The sequence below is a fragment of the Bos taurus genome, chromosome 29, assembly GCF_002263795.3.
Source record: "Bos taurus isolate L1 Dominette 01449 registration number 42190680 breed Hereford chromosome 29, ARS-UCD2.0, whole genome shotgun sequence".
Lineage (NCBI taxonomy): Eukaryota > Metazoa > Chordata > Mammalia > Artiodactyla > Bovidae > Bos > Bos taurus.
The window spans coordinates 46,234,731-46,254,768 of NC_037356.1; positions in this window are offsets into that span (position 1 = coordinate 46,234,731).

Genomic DNA, 20,038 nt, shown 5'->3' on the forward strand with positions numbered 1-20,038 from the left:
TGCCTTTCATTTTCACCCGAGTGCTAGATGGGTTCTCTTGGAAGACGTGGCAGCTGCACAGACCCCTCCAGTCACCTCCCTGCCTAACCCATCCAACTCCCCTGTCTGGTAGTAACCTCTATTGTTAGTCTACTGGATACTCTTCCAGATTTTTCCACATTTTCAGGTCAGTTCAGTTCAGTTGCTCAGTCGTGTCCGACTCTTTGCAACCCCATGAATCGCAGCACGCCAGGCCTCTCTGTCCATCACCATCTCCCAGAGTTTACCCAAAGTCATGTCCATTGAGTCGGTGATGCCATCCAGCCATCTCATCCTCTGTCGTCCCCTTTTCCTCCTGCCCCCAATCCCTCCCAGCATCAGGGTTTTTTCCAATGAGTCAACTCTTTGCATGAGGTGGCCAAAGTATTGGAGTTTCAGCTTCAGCATCAGTCCTTCCTATGAACACCCAGGACTGATCTCCTTTAGGATGGACTGGTTGGATCTCCTTGCAGTCCAAGGGACTCTCAAGAGTCTTCTCCAATCCCACAGTTCAAAAGCATCAATTCTTCAGCGCTCAGCCTTCTTCACAGTCCAACTCTCACGTCCATACATGACCACTGGAAAAACCATAGCCTTGACTACACAGACCTTTGTTGGCAAAGTAATGTCTCTGCTTTTCAATATACTATCTAGTTTGGTCATAACTTTCATTCCAAGGAGTAAGCATCTTTTAATTTCATGGCTGCAATCACCATCTGCAGTGATTTTGGAGCCCCCAAAAATAAAATCTGACACTATTTCCACTGTTTCCCCATCTATTTCCCATGAAGTGATGGGACCGGATGCCACGATCTTCATTTTCTGAATGTTGAGTTTTAAACCAACTTTTTCACTCTCCTCTTTCACTTTCAATAAGAGGCTTTTTAGTTCCTCTTCACTTTCTGCCATAAGGGTGGTGTCATCTGCATATCTGAGGTTATTGATATTCATCCTGGCAATATTGATTCCAGCTTGTGCTTCTTCCAGCCCAGTGTTTCTCATGATGTACTCTGCATAGAAGTTAAATAAGCAGGGTGACAATATACAGCCTTGACATACTCCTTTTCTTATTTGGAACCAGTCTGTTGTTCCATGTCCAGTTCTAACTGCTGCTTCCTGACCTGCATACAGGTTTCTCAAGAGGCAGGTCATGTGGTCTGATATTCTCATCTCTTTCAGAATTTTCCACAGTTTATTGTGATCCACACAGTCAAAGGCTTTGGCATGGTCAATAAAGCAGAAATATATATTTTTCTGGAACTGTCTTGCTTTTTTGATGATCCAGTGGATGTTGGCAATTTGATCTCTGGTTCCTCTGCCTTTTCTAAAACCAGCTTGAACATCTGGAAGTTCACGGTTCATGTATTGCTGAGGCCTGGCTTCACATTTTACATCACACTAAATATATATGCTTTTATTTAGAGGTCTCTTTTACACAAGTCAGATTGGGTTGTATGGAATACCCCAACCTCCCACTTAACAGTATGTGTTTGAAAATCACTTGGTTCAGACACCCGTCTTTCTTAACTACAGTGTTCTTATATCCCACAGTGTGAAGGCACCTTGCTTCATTTCGAGCATTCTCAGTTGTTTGTTAGTTTGTTTCTCTCTAACCATTCACCCCAAATGTGCTTCCTGTGCTCCTGCTGTGTGCCAGACCCCTCCTAGGTTCAGGAAGTATAAGGATGAACAAAATCGACACCACCCTCCTGGACCTGACCTTCTACAAAGGCACTGCAGGTGTGTGAGGAGGGGGTATTTATGTTTTTAAATAGGGAATATGTTCCAATCATTCATTTGGCTCAAATATCAAATCAATACAAGAAGTGTCTAGAAAAACACTGAACACACTCATTGGTTTCTTATGTTTCGTTTCAGAGTTTCCTTATGAAAATACAAGCAAAAATGAGTTGTATGTATATTTCCTTCCTTAAGTTCAGTTCAGGCCAGGCCTCCCTGTCCATCACCAACTCCCAGAGTTCACTCAGACTCACGTCCATCGAGTCGATGATGCCATCCAGCCATCACATCCTCTGTCGTCCCCTTCTCCTCCTGCCCCCAATCCCTCCCAGCATCAGAGTCTTTTCCAATGAGTCAACTCTTCGCATGAGGTGGCCAAAGTACTGGAGTTTCAGCTTTAGCATCATTCCTTCCAAAGAACACCCAGGGCTGATCTCCTTTAGGATGGACTGGTTGGATCTCCTTGCAGTCCAAGGGACTCTCAAGAGTCTTCTCCAACACCACAGTTCAAAAGCATCAATTCTTCGGCGCTCAGCTTTCTTCACAGTCCAACTCTCACATCCATACATGACCACTGGAAAAACCATAGCCTTGATTAGACAGACCTTTGTTGGCAAAGTAATGTTTCTGCTTTTGAATATGCTATCTAGATTGGTCATAACTTTTCTCCCAAGGAGTAAGCGTCTTTTAACTTCATGGCTGCAATCACCATCTGCAGTGATTTTGGAGCCCCCCAAATACAAAGTCTGACACTGTTTGCACTGTTTCCCCATCTATTTCCCATGAAGTGGTGGGACCGGATGCCATGATCTTCATTTTCTGAATGTTGAGCTTTAAGCCAACTTTTTCACTCTCCTCTTTCACTTTCATTAAGAGGCTTTTTAGTTCCTCTTCACTTTCTGCCATAAGGGTGGTGTCATCTGCATATCCGAGGTTATTGATATTTCTCCTGGCAATCTTGATTCCAGCTTTTTATGAAGCTTGCTGTAGCCCCCCGCTCTGTGTTTGCCTTAAATAGATTAAAAAAATTTACTTGTATGTCTTGGCACTATTTTGCTATCCTCACAGGACAGAGCTTCCTCTTTTACTTTATTTGTGTGTGATTTCAGGGGACACAGTGTTCTATCATAGGGGTTATTTTACCACAGTCTATTTGTGCCCTGTGACATTTGGGTGCTTCCTCTCTTTCCATATAATGCTGTAGCAGTGAATAACTGTACAAAGGTCAGTTCTTCCACCTGGAAGTCCGTCCATAGAGTGGATTTTCAGAACTGTAATTGCTGGGTCCAGGCCTTGTGTGTGCACGGTGTTGATGTATGTTACTGTTTGCCTGCTGTATTAGGCAGGGTCCTCCAGAGAAGCAGAGGGATAGAGGAGATTATGTATATATAACATACAGGTAGTTTTATATGTAGTATAATATAAAATGATAATTATAAGGAATTGGCTCACCACTATGAAAAACAATATAGAGGTTCCTCAAAAAATTAAAAATAGAGTTGGCATATGATCCAGCAATTTCACTCCTGAGCATATACCCAGACAAAACTATAATTTGAAAAGATGAGCGCACCCCTGTGTTCCTAGAGGCACTGTTTACAATAGGCAAGACATGGAGACCACCTGAATGTCCATCGACAGGTGAAAGGATAGAAATGTGATAGATACATACAAGGGAATACTACTCAGCCATAAAAAGAATGAAATAATGCCATTTGCAGCTACATGGGTGGAGCTAGAGACTGTCATTTAGTAAGTCAGAAGAAAAAGAAAAATGCCACATGATCTCACTTACATGCGGACTCTAAAATATGAGACAAACGTATATACGTAGAGAGCAGACTCACACATTCAGAAAACAGACTTGTGGTTGCCAAGGTGGGGAGGTCGGGGAGGGAAGGAATGGGAGTTTGGGATCAGCAGAGGCAAGCTATTATATATAGGGTGAATAAACAAGGTTATACTGTATAGCATAGGGAGCTACATTCAAAATTCCATGACAAACCCTAATGAAAAAGAATATGACAAAGAGACTGAGTTATGTTGCTATTCGGAAGAAATGAACACAACACTGTAATCAACTGTCCTTCCATAAAATCAAAAAGAATCGACTCACCTAATTATGATTTGCAGTCTTCACGTTGGTGAGCCGGTGGTGTAGTTCCAATCTGCAGGCCAGCAGCCACAGGGCCAGGAAGAGCCAGTGTTGCAGCTTGAGTCCGAAGGCAGGATGAAAACCTTCCAAGGCAGAGCTGCCTCTTACTCAGGGGGAGACCAGCCTTTTCTATTCAAGCCTTCAGCTGATTAGATGGGACCCACCCAAATTTAGGGTGAGCTGTCTGCTTCCCTTAGTCTACTGATTCAAATGTCAGTGTCATCGAGAAACACCTTCACGGACAGACCTAGAATAATGTTTGACCAAGTTTCAGGGCCTCCTGTGGCCCAGTCAAGTTGAGATGTAAAATTAATCCTCATACCTTCACCAGTGTGTCTTTTTTTTTTTTTTCTGACAGCCTGTTGCACTCTAAATGTGTAATACTCGAGGTAAAAGAAAACCGCATCTAATATTTTTATAAATAAAAGAGATCAGTCGTCAAGGGCTCCAGAGTGAACAGCATCTTCAGAACCTCCATGCTTATGTCTTTGCTTTCTGGGTGTAATATAATAAGATCGTCAACTCAAAGAATGGTAATTGCAGCTTCCGTTGCAAATTTCAGACTCTTAACTTTAACCATGGTTGATTCAAACACCCCTGCTTGTGTGTTGTTGCGGGCTTTACCATTGACCAAGTCAAGACGATCCATTTTAGATTTTTGTATTCTGGGTTTCCTTGAGCCTCTTAATTTTGCAACCAGATCTGTGGAGTCTTGGGCAGCATTAACTGCCAGAGTAGTAAGAATAACAAGAAGAGATCTTGCAAACTCTGCAATAGCAAGCACCAGTGTGTCTTAAAAAAATTTTTTTAATATATTTATATATTTATTTGGGGCCATGTTGCGGTGTGGGCTTTTTCTCTAGTTGTGGCGAGTGGGGGCTCCTCTCTAGTTGTGGTGTGTGGGCTTCTTGCTGCAGAGGCTTCTCTTGTGGAGCATGGGCTCTGGGGTGTCCAGGTTTCAGCAGGTGAGGACGTGGGTTCAGCAGTCGTGGCTCCCGGGCTGTAGAGCACAGGCTCCGTAGTTGTGGTTCACGGGCTTGGTTGCTCAGAGACAAGTGGGATCTTCCCAGACCAGGGATGGAAGCCATGTCTCCTGCATTGGCAGGCAGATTCTTTACCACTGAGCCACCAGGGAAGCCCCTGCCCGCCCCCGCTCCAAGTGGGTCTTTTAAAAAACAGCATTATATTGGATGAACCTAGCACTTATTATACAGAGTGAAGTGAGTCAGAAAAAGATAAATATTGTATTCTAGCGCGTATACACGGAATCTAGAAAAATGGTACTGAAGGATTTATTTTCAGGGCAGCAATGGAGAAACAGACATAGAGAACAGACTTATGGACATGGGGAGAGAGGGGGAGAGGGTGAGATGCATGGAGAGAGTAACACGGAAACTTACATCACCATATGTAAAATAGACAGCCAATGCGAATTTGCTGTATGGCTCAGGAAACTCAAACAGGGGCTCTGTATCAGCCTAGAGGGGTGGGATGGCTAGGGAGATGGGAGGGAGGTTCAAAAGGGAGCAGATATATGTATACCTATGGCTGATTCATGTTGAGGTTTGACAGAAAACAGCAAGATTCTGTAAAGCAATTATCCTCCAATAAAAAATAAATTAATTAAAAAACCCCACAGCATTATCAAAATATAATTCACAGCAGTCCCCTGGTGGCCTAGTGGTTAGGATTCCAGGCTTTCACTTTTGTGGGCTGGGTTCAGTCCCTGGTTGGGAAACTGAAGTCCCATAAGCCATGCAGTGTGGCCAAAATACATAAATAAAATATAAGATATATATGTTATATACATATAATTGACATGTAAGATATAGTTCATCCAGCTGAAATGTATTTTCAATGGTTCTTAGTATATTTACAGAGTTGTGCAATGATCACCATGATCAATTTTGGAAATTTGCATTATTCCCCAAAGAAACCTCCTACGATTAGCAGTCACTTCCCATTTGACCCCATCTCTCTCAGGCTTAAGCGACCACTAATCTACTTCAGGTCTGCGTGGATTTGCCTGTTCTGGACATTCCACACGCGTGGAATCATACTTTGTGTAGGCTTTGGAGCCAGCTGCTTTCACTGAGCATACTGTTTTTGACGTCCATCTGTGTGGTAGTATATGTCAGTGTTTAATTCTTTCTATGACTGAATACTGTCTCACTGTATGGATATACCACGTTTTAAAAAATCCATTCATCTGGTGATGGAGATTTGGCTTCTCCCCGCTTTTGGGCTCTGCACCCTATTATACTCCCATCCACAGTACATGAAGTTTCCACGTTCTCCATGTCCTCAGCAATACCTGTTTCCACCTGTAGTTTTGATTATAGCCATCCTCGTGGGCATGAAGGAGTCTCTCATTTTGGTTTTGACTTGCTAAACCGTTCATCTTTTGGCTGATTCTTTTTAAAGAAGATTTTTTTCAAAGAAGATGTTTTTCTATACATTTATTATCCTTTTATGGTTTTCTGAATGTTGACTTAAAGAAAAAAAATTGTCTATACTCTAGGAGCATAAAGAAGATTTCCTATATTCCCTTCTAGTACTTTTATATTTTCAAGTTTTTCATTTAAAACTTGGATCCATTTGGATTTTATTCTGCCGAGTGCTGTGAAGTATGCATCAGCTTCTCTCCCTTTTCCAGAAGTTATAGTGTGTCTTGGCCCCTGTGGTGGGTGGAGAGAGGATTCTGATCAGGAGGCTGGGAAGCCCAGTGTCAGGAGGTGACACTGCATGAAGACCTGGATGAAGTGAGGAGAAGCGAGATCAGCGTGGCTGCAGGTGGTGGGGAGGCCACAGGTATGAAGGTGGCCTGGTCATGTAGGGCCTTATAGGTAACCATGTGGAATAGGATTTCATTTGGAGTTTAATTGTACTGAAGAGCTAAAGGTAAGGTCTTTATAGCTGTTTATTTGATAAAGTAACACCTGGAAAGGAAACTTCTGAGTCCAAGGTTGCGTGCGTGCCTGCTCAGTTATGTCTGACTCTTTTCAACCCCACGGACTGTAGCCCGCCAGGCTCCTCTGTCCATGGGATTTCCCAGGCAAGAATACTGGAGTGGGCTGCCATTCCCTCCTCCCGATCCAGGAATTGAACCTGTGTCTCCTGCATCTCCAGCACTGGCAGGCAGATTCTCTGGCCATTGAGCCACCTGGTTAGGGCACTTCAAATTTTGCTGCAGACTGTTAAATTGTTCTCCAAAAGGGCTATTTGAAATTACTCTCCCTTCCCCTCTGCATGCATGCTCAGTCATGTCTAACTCTTCCCAGCCCCATGGACTGTAGCCCGCCATGGCTCCTCTGTCCATGGAGTTCTCCAGGTAAGAATACTGCAGTCAATTGCCATTCCCTTCTCCAGGGGATTTTTCTGACCCAGGGATCGAACCAGGGTCTCCTGCATTGCAGGCAGATTCTTCCTCATCTGAGCCACCAGACGCCACTCTCCCTTTCCCCTAAGTTTGTTATTTCAATACCGTTTGCCATTTTATTAAATATTTCTGAAACATGGTTTAGTTACTGACTTTTAAAGAAAACGTAACTGGGGCCTCCCTGATGGCTCAGCTGATAGAGACTCTGCTTGCCGATGCTGGAGACGCTGGTTTGATCCCTGGTTCAGGAAGATCCCCTGGAGGAGGAAATGGCAACCCACTCCAATATTGTTCCCTTGGAAATCTTATGGACAGAGGAGCTTAGCAGGCTGTAGTTCATGGGGTCATAAAAGAGTTGGACACGACTGAGCGACTAAGTGTGTGTATATATATATATATATATATATATATATATATAAAACAAGTAGTTGTGAAAACTAATAAAGGGAAACCTTACTTAAAATGGAGTCCTGGGACTTCCCTGGCAGTCCAGTGGTTAAGATTCCAAGCTTCGAATGCAGGGGGCACAGGTCTGATCCCTGGTCAGGGAACTGAGATTCCGCATGCCACATGGCATGAATGAATGAATGAACAAATAAATAAAATGAAGCGAACTCTCCAAGTGTGGCTCAGATGTCTCTGCTTGGAATAAGGGCTGGCAGTTTGGGGAGGTACTTTTGTGGCCATGAAAGCAACAAGCATTAACCTCTGATGGGATCGCCTCTTCTGTTGGCCCTGAGGTTACTCTACCTTGGTAGGGTCCCTCCCAGAGCAGGCTGTGATGGCACCAATAGCCCTCCTTCAGCCGTGCCCCACCCTACAGAATTCTGAAGATGTCTACCCCAATGATGGCAAAATAAAAACCTTGGATCAGCTTTCTGGAACTCAAGAGGCTTCTCTGATGGAGTCTGGGCCTCCAGGTATAGGGTCCTCCGAGAGGCTGAGAGCAATTCTGGGGCAGGTGGAGGGGAGAAGCAGGCTTGGGGGCACGAGACAAGCCACCACAACCTAGGTTTATTGGGCTTTTGAGTTATTTTGACCTAGAAGCTGAGGCTCCAATCCTTTGGCCACCTGATGCAAAGAGCTGACTTATTGGAAAAGACCCTAATGCTGGGAAAGATTGAAAGCAGGAGGAGAAGGGGACGACCGAGGATGAGATGGTTGGATGGCATCACCGACTCTATGGACATGAGTTTGAGCAAGCTCTGGGAGACGGTGAAGGACAGTCCATGGGTCGCAGAGAGTTGGACACGACTGAGTGACTGAACAATAACAAAAGCCATTGAGAACCATCAGACACAGAAAAAGCTCTAAAAAAGCTCTAAAGACAGGGCACAGGTTTTCCGTTTGTAAAAGAAATTTGTGCTTTTATACCACACTGCTTAGCTTTCAGATCTCAGTTCCCTAACTGGGGATCAAACGGCTGCCCCGTGCAGTGAAAGTACCTAGTCACCGAACCATTTTTTTATTCCAGAAACTTTTATTTATGATGGCAATTTCTTTTTGTAAAGAATCTCCCGCTCCCATCTAGGAAGCAGGGGACTAGAAACTCTCATCAATGGAGAAGGTAAAACTTAAACCTGCAGAGCAAACCTCACTAAACAACCCTCGATTTTCATTCTTTTCCCAGTCACCTTCTTACAATTTGTATTCACCCACCCCAAAGCCCAAATACTCTTTTCTTTGGCTTTAAGCTTAGATAGTATTTAGGGTCAAGTTCTAACCACTCCAATGGGTTACTCATCACTGATGCTCCCTTGGGTCCATATGAGACGCCCAGGCTAATAAACTTCTTTTTGCTTTTTTCTTCTTGTTCTTATGTTTCTGGCCACACTGCATGGCATGTGGGATCTTAGCTCCCTGACCAGGGATCGAACCCTTGTAGTGGTAGCACGGAGTTCTAACCACTGGGCCACAAGGGAACTCCCCACCTTTTTCTTCTTAACCTGCCTTTGGTCCATCTCACTTATAGGGCCCCAGCTGGAGAACTAATGATGGGTTCAGTTCAGTTCAGTCACTCAGTTGTGCCCGACTCTTTTCGACCCCATGAATCACAGCACGCCAGGCCAACCTGTCCATCACTGCCTCCCGGAGTTCACTCAAACTCATGTCCATCGAGTCAGTGATGCCATCCAGTCATCTCATCCTCCATCGTCCCCTCCTCCTGTCCCCAATCCCTCCCAGCATCAGAGTCTTTTTCCAATGAGTCAACTCTTCCCATGAGGTGGCCAAGGTATTGGAGTTTCAGCTTTAGCATCATTCCTTCCAAAGAACACCCAGGACTGATCTTTAGAATGGACTGGTTGGATCTCCTTGCAGTCCAAGGGACTCTCAAGAGTCTTCTCCAGCACCACAGTTCAAAAGCATCAATTCTTCGGCACTCAGCCTTCTTCACAGTCCAACTCTCACATCCATACGTGACCACTGGAAAAACCATAACATTGACTAGACAGACCTTTGTTGGCAAAGTAATGTCTCTGCTTTTGAATATGCTATCTAGGTTGGTCATAACTTTCCTTCCAAGGAGTAAGCATCTTTTAATTTCATGGCTGAAATCACCATTTGCAGTGATTTTGGAGCCCAGAAAAATAAAGTCTGACACTGTTTCCACTGTTTCCCCATCTATTTGCCATGAAGTGATGGGACCAGATGCCATGATCTTCGTTTTCTGAATGTTGAGCTTTAAACCAACTTTTTCACTCTCCTCTTTGACTTTCATCAGGAGGCTTTTTAGTTCCTCTTCACTTTCTGCCATAAGGGTGGTATCATCTGCATATCTGAGGTTATTGATGTTTCTCCTGGCAAACTTGATTCCAGCTTATGTTTATTCCAGCCCAGTGTTTCTCATGATGTACTCTGCATATAAGTTAAATAAGCAGGGTGACGATATATAGCCTTGATGTACTCCCTTTCCTATTTGGAACCAGTCTGTTGTTCCATGTCCAGTTCTAACTGTTGCTTCCTGACCTGCATACAGGTTTCTCAAGAGGCAGGTCAGGTGTCTGGTATTCCCATCTCTTTCAGAATTTTCCACAATTTACTGTGATCCACACAGTCAAAGGCTTTGGCATGATGGGTAGAGGAAAGCATTTTTTCCTCCCCTGCCAGGACAAAACTCCCCAGCTAGGCTTGGGACGTAGGCCACCTGGCCTCAAGTCCAGGCATCTCTGCTGGTGCCCACACTGGCAGTGTGGGCTTGGCTGTGTTTCCTAACTTCGCCCAACTTCCTTATTTGTATTGATAATTAGAGGATAATAAAAGCCTGCGGTGTAAGATTATTGTGAGAATTACATGGGTGTGATGGTTAATTTTAATCTGTCAACTTGACCAGGCTGAGGGATGCTAGTGAAACATTATTTCTGAGTGTGCCTGTGAGGGTGTTTCCAGGAGAGATTAGTGTTTTAATCACAGTGAGTAAAGAAGGTGGCCTAACCCCCATCAATGAGGCAGCACCATCTACACTACAGAGGGCCGAATTGAACAAAAAGGCAAAGGAAGGGCAAATCTGCTCTCTGCTTGAGCGGGAACACCCATTCTCTGCCCTTGGACTTCAGTGTTCCTGGTTTTTACCTTTGGATTGGGACTTATATCATTGGCTCCCCTGATTCTTGGGGCTTCCCTGGTGGCTCACACGGTAAAGAATCTGCCTGCAATGCCGGGGACCAGGGTTCAATCCCTGGGCTGGGACGATCCCCTGGAGAAGGAAATGGCAACCCACTCCAGTATACTTGCATGGAAAATCCCATGGACAGAGGAGCCTGGTGGGCTACAGTCCATGGGGTTGCAAAGAGTCAGACATGACTCAGTGACTAATGCCCCTGGTTCTCATGCCTTCAGGTTTGGACTAGAATCATACTCTTCTGGGTTGCCAGCTTGCAGATGGCAGATTTTGAGATAACCTCCATAACAGAGTGAGCCAGTCTCTCATAATAAATCTTTCTCTATATCTATATATATCGTACTGGTTCTGTTTATCTGGATAGCCCTAATACGATGGGATTGTGGTTATGTATGGATGTGAGAGTTGGACTGTGAAGAAGGCTGAGTGCCGAAGAATTGATGCTTTTGAACTGTGGTTTTGGAGAAGACTCTTGAGAGTCCCTTGGACTGCAAGGAGATCCAACCAGTCCATTCTGAAGGAGATCAGCCCTGGGATTTCTTTGGAAGGAATGATGCTAAAACTGAAACTCCAGTACTTTGGCCACCTCATGTGAAGAGTTGACTCATTGGAGAAGACTGATGCTGGGAGGGAATGGGGGCAGGAGGAGAAGGGGACGACGGAGGATGAGATGGCTGGATGGCATCACTGACTCGATGGACATGAGTCTGGGTGAACTCCGGGAGGTGGTGATGGACAGGGAGGCCTGGCGTGCTGCGATTCATGAGGTCGCAAAGAGTTGGACACGACTGAGCAACTGAACTGACTGACTGAACTGATTGCTAGCCTAAAACAATAAAATAGCCAGCTATTTATTTATTTATACCAGCAAACAGGTTTATTCAAGAGCAGCAATGAATTGCAATACAGTAGGACTATGGCAAATCACATACAAGTCCAGACCAGAGGAGAGGAAAGTCTTTTATAGAGGACAAGGGGGCGTTGGGAAGAACTGTTGTAAACAAAAAGCCCATTGGAGGAAACTGGGGGCTGGAAGTGTAGTGTCTTTTCATTGGCTGAGTTATGACAGTCTCTCATTGGCTGAACTGTTGCCAGGCAAGGAGAAAATCTTTGCTCCTCTGTCTGGAGGTAGTAAGCAGTGTCTCTTCCTGCCCAGAATCTGAATTGGGGTCAAGTGGTGAGAGCTCCCCCTTGTGGCCTCCTGAATCCGTTTTTAATAAGGTTTCCCTTTATTGATTTTCCCACTGTGAAAGCGCATGCACAGTGCCTGGTACTGCACCTGGCCTATAGCTAGCCCTGGATGGAAGGGAGTGACGGCGTGGGCTCAGCTTGGCTTGAGGCAGAGTCAGACTCCCTGCAGAGGAGAGAAGGGCAGGCGGGGTGTAGAACCGCTCCCACACCTGCAGTGGGCCATAGGCAGTCCACCCACAAACTGACCTCCCAGCGACCTCACGGCCAGGTGCTCTCCACTTCTCAGAGGTGGAAACTGAGGCTCAAGACCCACAGCCATAGTAGTCAGTAGAGGCTGGGACCCAAAGTGGTCTGGGTGCGTCCGGGCTCAGGGTGAGATCTGGGTCACAGAAACGCAGTTTTGGACTTTGCTGGTGGTCCAGCAGTTAAGACTCCACCTTTCCACTGCAGGTCCGTGGGTTCAGTCCCTGGTTGGGGAAGTAAGACCCCAGATGCCCCCAGGTTTGGTGGGTGTGTTTTTGCGGGGTGGACACATGCAGTTTCATTTTCACAGTTAGGTATTTGTTTAATGGGCTTCCCTGGTGGTTCAGCCGTAAGGAATCTGCCTGCCAGTGCAGGAGACGTGGGTTTGATCCCCTGGAGTAGGAAATGTTAACCCACTCCAGTATTCTTGCCTGGGAAATCCCACGGACAGAGGGGCCTGGCGGGCTACAATCCATGGGGTTGCAAAGAGTCAGACATGACTGAAGTGACTTAGCATGCACATACACAATATCTTTACAAGAAGTGAGTAATTTAATAAGGAAACTGATTCCCTGCGTGCTGTGAGCTTTGCCAATGAACTGTGGACTCTGAGGATAGAGTTATGAGAAACTCCAGTTTATTGCTGTTGGTCAGAAGCACAGAAGCCCTGCACTGGCCATGGGCTCTGAGGGGTCTCCCCAGGCTGGTGGCATCGGAATTCAGCTGTCGGACCCCCAGCTGGTGTCCTGAGTCTGAGGACGGCTTGGTGTGGTGGAAGCTCCGCACTCCGTGACCAGACGTGCAGTCTGGGTGGCCAGGTGTGGTCCTGAGCGGACAGCCATGTGAGGGTGTGGCGGAGCAGAGAATCAAAGAGGTGTTTCTTCTCACAGGCCCTTTACATTTTTTCTCTGTGCATTTGGTCGTCTACTTTCTACCTTGGCATTGTATTCTCAGAGGCATAGGATTTCACTTTTTTTTTTTTTTTTTTTGCCTCACTGGGTGGTTTGTGGGATCTTATTTCCCCACTCAGGGATCAAACCTGTGCCCCTGCAGTTGAAGCTTGGATTCCTAACTGCTGGATCAGTGGGAAGTCCCAAGATGCCTCTTCTTTGTGCTTGCGTTTAACTGCTCAGTTGTGTCCAACTCTTTGTGACCCCCTGGACTGTAGCCCACCAGGCTCCTCTGTCCATTGGATTTCCCAGGCAAGAATACTGGAGTGGGTTGCCATTTCCTCCTCCAGGCGATCTTCCTGACACAGGGATCAAATCCATGTCTCCTGCTTGGTAGGCAGATTTTTTTTTTTTTCCTCAGTTGAGCCAGCAGGTTTTTTTGTTTCGTTAATTCTCTCACACAGGCAACACTTGCCCCTGGCAAAAATTCCAAAGATACTCAAGGGCAGATGCTAAGTCACTTCAGACGCGTAGGACTTTTTGCAACCTGCCATGGGATTCTCCCTGGTGGCTCAGACAGTAAAGCGTCTGACCTGGGTTCGAGCCCTGGGTTGGGAAGATCCCCTGGAGAAGGAAATGGCAATCCACTCCAGGACTATTGCCTGGAAAATCCCATGGACAGAGGAGCCTGGTAGGCTACAGTCCATGGGGTCGCAAAGAGTCGGACACGACTGAGTGACTTCACTTTCACTATGGGTTTCTCCAGGCAAGAATACTGGAGTTGGTTGCCATGCCCTCCTCCAGGGGATCTTCCCAACCTAGGGATCGAACCTGTATTTCCTGCACTGGCAGGGGGGTTCTTCCCTGGTTCTTTGCCACCAGGGAAGCCCAAGAGTTCCTGAGAAGACCAGACAGGACATTTTCATCCCCAAAACATAGGCAAGTTCTTCCTGGGATGACTTAGTTTCCCCTTTGTTTAGTATTTACAAGCCTTTGAAGATAAACAGGGACGGCCTTGGGAGTGGTAGAAGGAATTCAGGAGCCACCCTTCTGGTCCTGTAAAGACTACATTTGTAAAACAGGGACAGTTTTGTTGTTTAAAAACAAAAACACCCTTCCCCCCAAAACAAACAAACAAACAAAAAAAAACAAAGGCAGATCAGTTCAATTCAGTTGCTCAGTCGTGTCCAACTCTTTGCAACCCCAAGGACGGCAGCACGCCAGGCTTCCTTGTCCATCACCAACTCCTGGAGTTTACTCAAACTCGTGTCCATTGAGTTGGTGATGCCATCCAACCATCTCATCCTCTGTTGTCCCCTTCTCCTCCTGCCTTCAATCTTTCCCAGCATCAGGGTCTTTTCCAATGAGTCAGCTCTTCACATCAGGTGGTCAAAGTAGTGGAGCTTCAGCTTCAGCATCAGTCCTTCCAATGACTATTCAGGCTTGATTTCCTTTAAGTTTGATTGGTTTGATCTCCTTGCTGTCCCCAGGGTGACCTCATCTTATCTAAAGTGTTAGTCACTCAGTCATGTCTGACTCTTTCCGACCCCATGGACTGTAGCCCGCCAGGCTCCTCTGTCCATGGGATTCTCCAGGCAAGAACACTGGAGTGGGTTGCCATACCCTCCTCCAGGGGATCTTCCCCACCCAGGGACTGAACCCATGTCTCTTGCATCTCCTGCAGTGGCAGGCGCATTCTTTACCATTAGCCCTACCTGGGAAGCTAATCCCATCTGCAAATGGCCTGCCTCCAAACAAACCTCATTCTTTTTTCTTTTTAATATTTATTTAATCATTTGGCTGCACCAGGTCTTCGTTGCAGCTTGGGGGATGTTTAGCTGTGGCATGAGAAATCTAGTCCCCTGACCAGGGGTCGAACCTGGTCCTCCTGCACTGGGATCTGAGTCTTAGCTGTCGGATCCCCAGGAAAGGCCATAAGTCATGTTCTGAAGCTAGGATTTCAACATATACATTTTGGGAGGATACCGTCCAGCCTGTCATGGCCACCCATCATCCTTTTAGCCAGGCTGTCTGATTGGGCTCCCTTGTCCACGCCCGCCCTGGTGATGTGCTCAGGCTTCTTCCCAGGCATGGGCTGTGGCGGGCTGTGATGCCCCCAGACTAGAATTCCCCGAGGAATTGGCATGCCACTTCCCTAAGGAGCCAGAGGCCTTGGACTTGGGTCTCGGGTGACTGGAAGACACTTGGGCTCTGATGCCCTAGCATAGCGGGCAATGCCCCAAGGCACTGGCTGCAGTCTAAGAACCTCATAAATCTTTTGTCTTCTCACCTGTGAGGCCATGAGCAGAGTTCAGGAGACTCAGCAGAGAGGCTGGCTCACCTGCCCACAGCTCTTGGTTCCAGAACGTGAACAGAGAGGCCAGATATCCTTCCATCCCCGTCTGCACACACCCAGACCTGGATGACCGGCAGGCATGCATTGCGAGTCCCCGGCATGGGCAGACCCAGCTTCACCAGGAGCTGGGAGCCTCTAGGTCCCACCTGCATACCTCACTGGGCTGTGCGCCGGGAGGCAGGCCCCAAGCTGTGCCTTGTCCGGCATGAGACTCAGCATTTCATTCAGGTGCTCCCTAAACAGAGGTGTCCGCGTGTCACCGTACATTTGCCTAAAAGCCCGTATGTACTGTTCCCACAAAGAGATTTGGGCCCTGCTGGTGGGGGATGGAATTGGTGCTCCTTGCGGTGACTGCCAGGGACGCCCCGAGATCTCCTTCTGTAAGTCCACTTTTCAGGACGGCCATCTCTCTGGCTGTCTCTTGAAACTCTCTTCCTCTCTGCAGTGGCTGTCAGATGGACAGCTCCGAGGACATTTGAGCTTTTTCCCGCCTCTGGAGCTTGGGGAGCTTTGTACCTTTTATTTCGTGGGTGGTGTCATGTCAGCGTCATGAAGGCTTCCTGGTCCTCCATTGGGGGTGCTCCCTCCTGGTCAGCCTCTGTTCTGGCTTCCTGTCTGTTGCTGCTGGTCTGAGCACTCCCAAATTTACCTTGTCTGTTCTGTGCCAACCGCTTACGCAGTTGATGCCAGGGCCCCCAGCACAGCCCCGGGGGGCCCACAGGAGGACTCTGGTATGTGGGGGTCGGGGGGCTGGTGGATCCTGACATAAGTTAGAGGTGTCGCCCAACCTGCACTAGGTTTTTTGTGAGCGGGAAACAGAAGCTCCCTGTGCGGAACCCTGGAGGGAGGGGCTGATTTGCTGCGGTGGGGTGGCAGAGTCAGTGCTGACAAATAACACCGGACCATTCTGTGGTGCAGCCGGCATTGAGACCTGCCATTGGTCTTCTGTGGTTGACTTTCTTTGTGTGTCAAGTGGTGAGAAATGATGGTGCCCACGCTGCGGGGCTGCTGCTGGAGGCACAGACGAATCAGCCCCCGTGCCTGGTCCAGTGCCCACAGCAGCTCAGCAAACATCACCACCACCGTCAGGGTCTGGGCACAAGTCTCCTTGGGGCAGGGGCTGCGTCTTACCCACCCCACCTTCAGAATTTCCGCTCTGGCCTGCTGACTGCAGGCAGGCCCCACGCCAGGTAATGCACTTGAGCATGAGTCTTCATGACGTGCTCTTTGTCCTTCTGCGATTGTTCCAGGACGCCCTGATAATGGCTCTGCCAGCCCTGGGCGCTCTCAGAGCCTGGGGTAGGGCAGGGCGGAGGTCGTAACTCTGTTCTGTACACGGAGGCCTGGGAGCGTGGCCCAGGCTCTAGGGCATGGTTGGTCTCTGGGAGGAGGGAGGGAGAGGACCAGATGGCGGGTGGCTGTGCCGCTGTGCCTCCCAGGAAGTGGGTCAAAGGGCACCCGGCGGCCGGGTGTGCCACCCTTATCTCCAAGAGCCGGGCCCTGCGGGTTTGTGTTCTGACTCAAGAGGAAGTGGCCCCAGGGATCCGAGGTCTCCCAGGGTCCTGACAGCTGGGCTCCTCGCCTTCAGGAACCAGAGCCGCAACCGCCCGCCCCACGCCCCCCACCTGGCATTGCGATGTAATTTATAACTTTTAATTTTTTAAGAAAATTTTTGAGCGAGCTCAACCTGGTGCTCTGTGACAACCTAGAGAGGCGAGATGGGATGGGGGATGGGGGAGACGTTGAAGGAGGTGGGAACACATACATCCTATGGCTAATTTATGCGGTTGTGTGGCAGGAACCAACACAGCATTGTAAAGCAATGATCCTCCAATTAAGAAAAACATTTTTTTTTTTTTGGCTTCATTGTGAAGCATGAAGGATCTTAGTTTCCCCACCAGGGATCAAACCTGTGCCCCTGCAGTGGAAGCACAGAATCCCAACCACTGGGCCACCCAGGAATTCCCAGCCATTTACATCTTTAACGCTGTCAGCTCTGTCTGATGGTGGCCCCGCCAGACACCAAGAGCTCCAACTCTTCCATCAAACCACCGGGCCAGCGGCCTTCCCGACACCACTGGGTGGGCGCCCCCCAGCCCCCATGCCGCCCTCTGCACTGCCCGGAGCCCAGCCTGGGACCCACTGAAGGAGCTACTTCAGTGCCTCCCTGTCAGCAGCTGCGTGGAATCAGGGGCTCTGATGGAGACATTGCTGCGTTTACCTCCGTCCCTGTCTCGGGTCAGGTGTGGGAGTGGATGCTGGGTGTCCCTTAGTGAATAAAACAGATGCCTCCCCCTTCTAGAGCCGGCAGTCTGGGCTGGGAGGGGGAGAAACCTGGACAGAGCAAGACCTGTGTTGACACCAGGTGGAAGACGGGGAGCAGAGACAGCGACCAGGGAGGGACCTGCTGAAACAGCCCCTCTGAGCTCACGCCGCGCTGCAGCAGCGACCAGGCCCGCTGGGCAGGGATGGGCTGAGTCTGCTCAGAGCTCTCGTGCCCCGTCCCTCGGCTGCCCCACGCCTCGTCACCCCCTTTCATGCCCTCCTCATGCTCTCACCACCACTATCTCGTGGGACCCCCTGGGAAGTTCTGGGGGGGGCGGGCAGTGGCCTCAGCCACGCCTGGCCCTGAGAGGGTGAGCCCTGCGGGCTGGTGGACGAACTGGGGCAGAGGACAGAGGGGCAGTCCTTGAGGGCAGGCGGGCAGAATCAAGGTGGTGCCCGTGGGTGGGTGGCTGGGTTACCGGCTCGGGGTGGGGGGCGAGGCAAGCTGGTGCTCGGAGGCCAGGGTGGAGCCCCTGCTGCTGAAGGAAGCAAAGTGAAGATGCCAGTCGCTCAGACGCCTTGTGACCCTGGGCACTGTAACCCACCAGGCTCCTCTGCCCATGGGATTCTCCAGGCAAGAGTCCTGGAGGGGGTAGCCTCCCCTGCTGCTGACTGAAGAGCAAAGTGTTCCTGTCAGAAAGGGAGCAGACACTGTCCTGAGAGGCGGTAAGGGTGGTGCGGCCAGAGCCTCCTGCCAGCCTCAGGCGACTCAAGGCCAGTGTCCAGGCACCGCTAAGAGTGTAACAGCTTAGTCATCAAAGTCACGGGGATCCAATTTTTGTTCCTTTTCTTTTTTTAGTCAAGTGACGTGACTCATTAACCTAGTGAGGTTTCTTTTCTTCCCTATTTTGAAAGAATTGTGGTGAAATGTATACATAACATACAATTTACCAACCTGACCACTTTTAACTGACAATTCATCTCCATTAATGACATTCACAACCTTGTGCAACCATGAAACTATCTACTTCCGGATTTCTTATGACCTCAGGCAGGAACTCGGATGTGCTGGGACCACTAATCCTGTGTTCCCCTCGCTCCCAGCCCCTGGTGACCTCAAGTCTACTTTCTGTCTCTGAATCTGCCTATTCTGTGTATTTCATATAAGTTGTTGTTGCTAAGTCATGTCTGACTCTCTGTGACCCCATGGACTGCAGCACCCCAGGCTTCCCTGTCCTTCACCATCTCCTGGAGTTGGCTCCAATTCATGTCCATTGAGTCAGTGATGCCGTCCAACCATCTCATCATCTGTCATCCCCTTCTCCCACCTTCAGTCATTCCCAGCATCAGGGTCTTTTTCAGTGAGTCAGGTCTTCGCATCAGGTGGCCAAAATATTGGAGCTTCAGCTTCAGCATCAGTCCTTCCAATGAATATTCAGGACTGATTTCCTTTAGGATGGACTGGTTTGATCTCCTTGCAGTCCAAGGGACTCTCAAGAGTCTTTTCCAGCACCACAGTTTAAAGTATGTACTCTTCGGCACTCAGCCTTCTTTATGGCCCGGCTCTCACATACATGTGTGACCGGAAAAACAGCTTTGACTCTACAGACCTTTGTTGGCACAGGGATGTCCCAGTGGAATCATAGTGTCGGTCCTTTTGTGTCTGGCTTCTTTCACTCAGCGGTGTCCTCCAGGTCATCTGTCCTGTAATGCGTATCGGAACCCCATTCCTTTTTCTTGGCCATGCTGGGTGGCTTGTGGGATCTTAGGTCCCTGACCAGGGAAGCCCCACCATTCCTTTTTATTGATGAGTAATATGCCATCGTTAGAACTAATACTGCATTGGAGAAGGAAATGGCAACCCAGTATTCTTGCCTGGAAAATCCCATGGATGGAGGACCCTTGTAGGCTACAGGCCACAGGGTCGTAAAGAGTCGGACACGACTGAGAGACTTCACTTCACTAATATTCCATTCTAAGTATAGGCTACATTTGTTTATCCATCTCTGGATGGGCGTGAGTCACTTCTGCCCTCTGGCTATTGTGAAGGATGCCTAGCCTGGTTTTTAAAAGGAGTAAACTTTCATGGACATCATCAGATGGTCAACACCGAAATCAGATTGATTATATTCTTTGCAGCCAAAGATGGAGAAGCTCTATACAGTCAGCAAAAACAAGACCG